The sequence below is a fragment of the Arvicola amphibius genome, chromosome 9 (assembly GCF_903992535.2).
Source record: "Arvicola amphibius chromosome 9, mArvAmp1.2, whole genome shotgun sequence".
Taxonomy (NCBI): domain Eukaryota; kingdom Metazoa; phylum Chordata; class Mammalia; order Rodentia; family Cricetidae; genus Arvicola; species Arvicola amphibius.
In genome coordinates this window covers 14,475,901-14,482,540 of record NC_052055.2, presented here as the reverse complement: position 1 = coordinate 14,482,540, position 6,640 = coordinate 14,475,901, and positions in this window count along the sequence as shown.

Here is a 6,640-nt window from a genome sequence, read left to right as displayed (position 1 = left end):
ATAGTCTATAGATCCCTTACCACTCCCTAGTTCCAGGGGTAATAAAGTGTCAGTTGGGAAAGAAATGAATCCAATGAGACTTAAGTGCTAGAGAAAATGGGAATCCAACCAGTGGCAGCTGAGAGTCTATTAAACATTGAGACATTAACAATGAGAGATGGCTGCAAGGCTTTCATCAACAGATTTATGTGCCTTTGCCTTTGCATCAAAAGAAGTTTTAAGTTCACAGTTGTTTCTATTGACGTGCATCTCTACTTACAAATAACTCAAACCTATCTGACATGAAACATATCATATCAAATACAATTATTTACATTTCATATCATGCCAAATAGTAATACGAAATCACATATCAAATATAATTATTATCCACATTTTTCTTTGGCTATAGCATTCACCTTTCCATAGAACGCTACAGAAGGCTCCATGTCCAGTCATATAATCTCTCCAGAAGCAATTATTTCTGACACTAATTTCTGTATATGGAGAAACTACAGTCTCTCGAGAATTTGGTTTTGTGCGAAGACAAAGATTAAAATGGAACTCAGAAGTTCCAAAGAGAGTGTTTTTAACATCCAAGATCACCCATTGTGATCTGGACAAAATACTGTATGTTCTCTAGGTATCCAAAGGAGTCATGTGTCTGTGCGATAAAACCAGTGAACTACCCAGAGAAAGACCTCATCCCTAACACACAGTTTCCCAGGAAACTGAGACCATCCTTAGATTCTATTTCCAAAGGGATCATCATTGACCAGACTGTCCATTTCAAAAATACTGTATCGACCACAGGAAATTTTCATACAATGTATTTTGATAATATTCAACCCCCGATCTTCTCACTGACTCCTTCCAGATTCCACTCTCCAAAACTTATTTTTTAAAAATTAACTCATAGAGCTGATTTTGTGCTGTCAATACATTCTTGAATATGGGACTATTCACTAGAGCACAGTATTTAAATAAAATTAACTCTTCCTCTCTCAGAAGCCATCAGATATGGGTAGGGGCTTGTTAACCCCTTCCCACTCCATGCTGGAATATTGACTGGATTGATCCTGTACAGGTCTAGTGCAGGCAGTCAGAGCTACCGTGAGTCCATGAGTTTATGGTTCTGTCACATCCAGGAAACTGTTTTGCTCCAATCTTCCATGATCTCTGGCTCCTACAATTGTTTTACCTTCTCTTCCACAGTGGTCCCAAAGCCTTGCAAAAGGGTGAGCTACCTCCTTTGTGACGGATACTTAGTCTCTGCACTGTAACCAATTGTGAGTCCACTGCACAGAGAAACTTCTCTGAAGAGGTCTGAGAGCTGTATGAACCTGCGGAGAGATTTACGAATTTAGAAATCAAATTGGTATGATGTCCATTTTGCAAAATAATAGTAGTAGGTTCACCCCTAAGCCTGGGAACTAAACAACCACTGGTTCTTGGCCAGATTCATGGCACCGGGAATGTGTTTCCTTATGCTGAATGATGGGTCCTTGTTTTTTCTACTCTTGAACACTATTAGCACCATTAAATTTATTTGTTTGTTTTTTTGTTTGTTTATTCATCTATTTCATACTTCTCTCCCTCTCCCAGGCTGAAAGCTCCACAAAGGCAAGGATGAGGTTGATTCTGTTCAATTATTTTTTAATCCTTCTGGCTCCTCATTAGGAGGTGAGAGCCATAAAGACAATGGCCATGAATATTTTAATTAACATCTAATATCTAAAGATTCTGGTGACACTAATAAAGCAAAGCAGGCCAGATGGCCCAGACCCCCATGGCTCTGTGCATAAGAGGGATATTGGGAAAGCCATTCTACTTGTTCAGAGACAAGTAGAATGTGGAGTAAAGCTATAGCTAAGAACACCTGGCAGGGCAGCAATACAAAGCATTCTACCGCTTAGCAGTTTCTGTTTCATACACAATAAGGATTAGTGGTGCCCAATATCTCTACCAAAACCAGCACTGTGGTGGAAAGCAAAGGGGGTTTTCAGCCACATATCTAGAAAGACTGAGGTTCAAATAACGGCAGTGCAGAGAAGGACTACCAACAGTTAGTTATCCTTTCGCCTTTGTGGACTCGCTGGCCTTCATTGGGACCACAAGAGCAGGTGGTAAGCGAGATGAAGAAGTGTAGGCACGCGATTGTGCTGGGAAATGCTCAGACCTTTCGATATATCTACAACAGCTCAGTATTTTGATTGAACAGACTCTAACAAAAAATATGTTCCCTAACTCTCGGGCCAACTAGGTCTGATCTGATGTCCTCTTTCACAGTGCAAATGTCCGGGTATTTGATTCACAGGGCTAAGCACAATATGCAGCCTGCGTGAACAATCAGTTAACAAAAATATGAGTCTTCCGCCAGACTCAGCAAAGAGCCCGCTGAGCGCGGAAGCTTGTTAGCATCATTGATGTCTCATCCGGTCTCACTGCATGGAAAGTACGTGGACTTCAATAAATACTGCACCTGTAACCAAATGAATTGCCAAGGCTTCCGATTTTGTAGAGCTTTCTTGGGAGGCTATGAGCAGTTCAGAATACCAGGAAAGAAAATTTTGCAAGGTTTTCATTGCTTTTTGCTTAACTCACTTTTTGATTACCTGAGAGCTGAGGAAAGCCAAATGAACAAGTTTGTGTCACACGAGTACCATTTAAGAAAAATTTAAGTTTTCTTATTAAAAAAAAACTGTAAGTTTTGGTTCCTACTGGTCTTCAATTATTTTAATTATAAAAAAAAAACATTTGAGTGATGGCCAAGCCTCAGAAGTTGATCAGACAATATGTTTATGAAAAACTTTGAGGAGGTAAGGAACATTGAGTAGAATGGTAGAGAAATACATGCTTTTCAAGAACCACATCCAGTGATGCTTAATTAAAATGTAGACACAATTGCCATCACTGGTGGAAGTTCTAAACCATATCTTAACTTCCCATGAAGTCATGGATTTAGAGGTTTCAAGCCGTAATCTAAGAGGAAATGCAAATGGGGCTGCCGTCACCTACTTCCATCCAAAGATAAAGAAGACACCAGGCCTACAAGTATGTCCCTCAAGACCAATGGTGGGAAATTAGGAAATTGTCTAACAAAAGCAAGGAAGAAGGATCATAGTGTGTGTATGTGTGTATGTGCCTGTGTGTGTCTGTGTGTGCGTGCGTGTGTGTGTGTGTATGTGTGTGTGTGTGTGTGTGTGTGTGTGCCGTAAGAGATGCTCCAAGGCCAGAAGAAAATAATCAGATGACCCACTCTATCCTTCTCTGCTTTATTCCTCTGAGTTACACTGAATTAAAGCTGCCCATGCCCAGTATTTTCGTGGTGCTAAGAATCCAAACCCGGCTCCTTTTGCTTGCACAGCAAGCTCTCATACCCACTGAACAATCTCCCCAGTTCCAAGAACTTGTCCTTTTTTTTAAACAGCCTAGTATTAAGAGATTAATTCTATCAGCCTCCAGTGAAGATGGATTAGAATGGACTGGTGTGGACTAATAGCCCCCTGCTTAATTTCTTCAGTTAACACAAAGAATACCTAATATCCCTCCCAGGAGGATAAGCAACAAGCAGAGAACTCAGAATAAGCCTTGTAGCCTGATAAAGACGTTAATTGCTCAGGTTAGTAGTCACTTCCTACATTCCCAAGCCGAGAGGCATAACAAAGCTTCCATGAGCACCCATGGGAGCTTGCTCAGACATCATCGGTGGGAGCTTAGTCTCAGTGACTCCTAGGGGCACATATGAGCAGGAGCCTCCCCGGCATACAACAGAGTATCACGTTAGGGGCACTCGTCTTGACTGCCCAGGTTCAAGCCAATTTTTCTTCTCAGTTACAGTTATCTGCTAACTAAGCTATCTTTCTAGACCCGTGCACTAATCTTTGCTCTGTCAATATTTGTCATGTGGGTAAATGTTCACATCATCAATCTGAAAGTCAGGCAGGGAAAGCTACACAATTTGCCTAGCTCAGTGTAAAATTAAAATGCCATGTAGGGCTTCTTACTCAAAAAGCCAGGGAAGGGGGGGGGGGTCATTAAAGGTTTAGATATACCAAGATTGCTCCTTCTTCCGTGTCCTCATTCTCAACTGGACATTCATAGTGTGTTTTAATTTGCTGTTCAATTTATTCTAAGGAAACTGAAACTTTCAAGTTATTAGCATGAATTTCACTCTTGAGTCATCCAAAAACAGTACTCAGTGCAACTATAAAAGTATTCACTAACCTATGATCACTGAAATTATTGCAGTCAAACTTCATAATTTGTTCAAGTGTTTCAGTCTCGTGAAACAGTTGAAACACAACCCCAGACTAATTCGGTGGATTCTGTTTTACTTCTTGCTATAACTAATCAATACCTCTCACTTCAGCTCGCTGATTCCAGGGGTTGACTAAAGAAGCAGAAGAAGAAGAAGGCAAAATTATTCCATCTTTCCCACTCTTTCTATAACACTGTTTTTAGGATAAGTGATGAACAAAGCAGTAAATGAGAAAGAAAAGTTATGGTGGCATCCCTTAGTCTTTCACATTTCCTTGAATGGCATCACCTGTTCTAGGAATCATGGGAGAACTTTGTGTGTATCTACTCTCTTTCTCTGTAATGTGTACCATGTATTATACCATGTACTATATCACAGGATATAGTAAGGTGATTGTGAATTCTCTAGCCAACATCTGGACTCATGACCCATCACCGCCACCTACAAAGTATGTGACAGGGTCTACCCATACCCTTTTACCTAAACACACCAACACCGTACCAGGGTCTATTTGAACTACTTTTGTTGTCTTTTCAGTAGACAATGGGAAAGAAAACAAGTCCTCCTTGAATACCCTGGGTTGGTAAGATATTTGACCTTTGGCAAGTGTAACTGGAAAGTCTAGTTCATGAAGCAGGAGTTGAGGGGAAATCCATGTGGTTTCAACTGTCAGCACTTTAGGGGAGTGACAGACTACTTACCAAGTGGCAGCTCTCAGCAGATGCTCAGCTCAAAAATATGCATGGCTGGAATGCTGCAGCTTTGCAATTTGAAAGAAATCCGCATATGCTAGGAATAAAGGACAAAGACCAACCTGGGGTTCTGTGGCTTGGGATATCCACAGACTTTCACAATTTCCTCTTTCACAATTTTCTAAGTCTCTCTAACACTTTTCCTTACATTACTATAATATGGGGAAATATTTTTAGGTACCTGTTTTGTATTCAATTTTCTGTCTTCTTTAACTTTTCTTGGCTTTCTGTCTCTTTACATGATGAAGGAGAGACAGGGGGGGAGAGACAGAGAGAGAGAGAGAGAGAGAGAGAGAGAGAGAGAGAGAGAGAGAGAGCGAGAGAGAGAGAGCAGAGAGAGAGAGGAAGAGATAGAGCAGATATCTCTCTCTCTCTCTCTCTCTCTCTCTCTCTCTCTCTCTCTCTCTCTCTCTCCTTCCCTCCCTCCTTCCCTCTCTTCCTCTCTTTCCCTCTCCCTCCCTGTCTCTCATCTCTTTCTTTCCCTTCCCTCCTTCTCTCCTGTTTCTTCATCTTAACATAATAAGGAGATAAGTACATAGAAAAATAGTAGAAATAAGTTACATAAGTTATGAAAGTTATTCAACAAACCTTGAATTATACAGAAATACACCAAAAAAATCTTATTAGAACTAGAACTCTGAAATATTGAACAGGGGAATAGATTTTTTTCTGAGGATATAGAAAGATGAACTACTTGCCCTATTATGAGAAAGTTCAGTTGATATTGAGCCAGAGAAAAGTATCATTAAACATTAATTGCTAAGTATGGCATATAATGAGGAAGGAAATGTCAAAAGTTCCTGAATCAAAAGCTTACAAGACCAGAGTTACAGGAATTCAATTGAAAAACCAAATTTAGCAGGACAAATAAGGTATATGAATAGTGCAGGAGAAATACAGATAATAATAAAATGAACCCTGCTTGAAAAGTGGGATATGGGCATGCAAAGTTGCCTGAACAAACCATAAAAAGGGGAAATCTGGAGAAGCAAGGATGTTGAGACATCCTAAGTGAAAGCTACAAGACAACCACCTCCCTAAAAGAAGACAATGTGCTTTCTTACTCCCTCTCTGTGGTTTACTGGTGTCCACACCAGTGAATTCAACACTGACTGTGGCTAGGTACCTTAACCTTGTCATTGGGCTTCACAATCCAGGTCCCAGTGAGATGGTTCTTATTTTCCCTTATTATAAATTCCTTTTCTGGACTCCCCATTTGGCTACAGTACATCTTAGATTTGTGGAGAAATTAAACACCTGATCACATACTCTTTTCTCCTTCCTGTCATATTTCTGGAGCCTGTTCCCATCACAACAGTTTGCCTACCAATGGTAAAGGCTTTCCATTGTATTTAAGTTCAGTTGTTGAACCTAAGATGGAGCTCTCACACGAAATTTGTAAATACACATCAATGAGAAGTAAAGACAAATAAGTTGGCCAAACAACTGGTTTGTCTAAGACAAGTTTCAGTTGTATCTCTTAGCACTCATGATGATACCTTATGTTCTTCCAAACCCAACCATAAACATCAATTTAGTTAGATTGTGATGGTTTGAATAAGAACCATTCCTCATAGGCTCAAGTATTTGGACAATTAATGATGCTCTTTGGGGAGGTTATGGAACCTTTAGGACGTAGAGCCTTGCT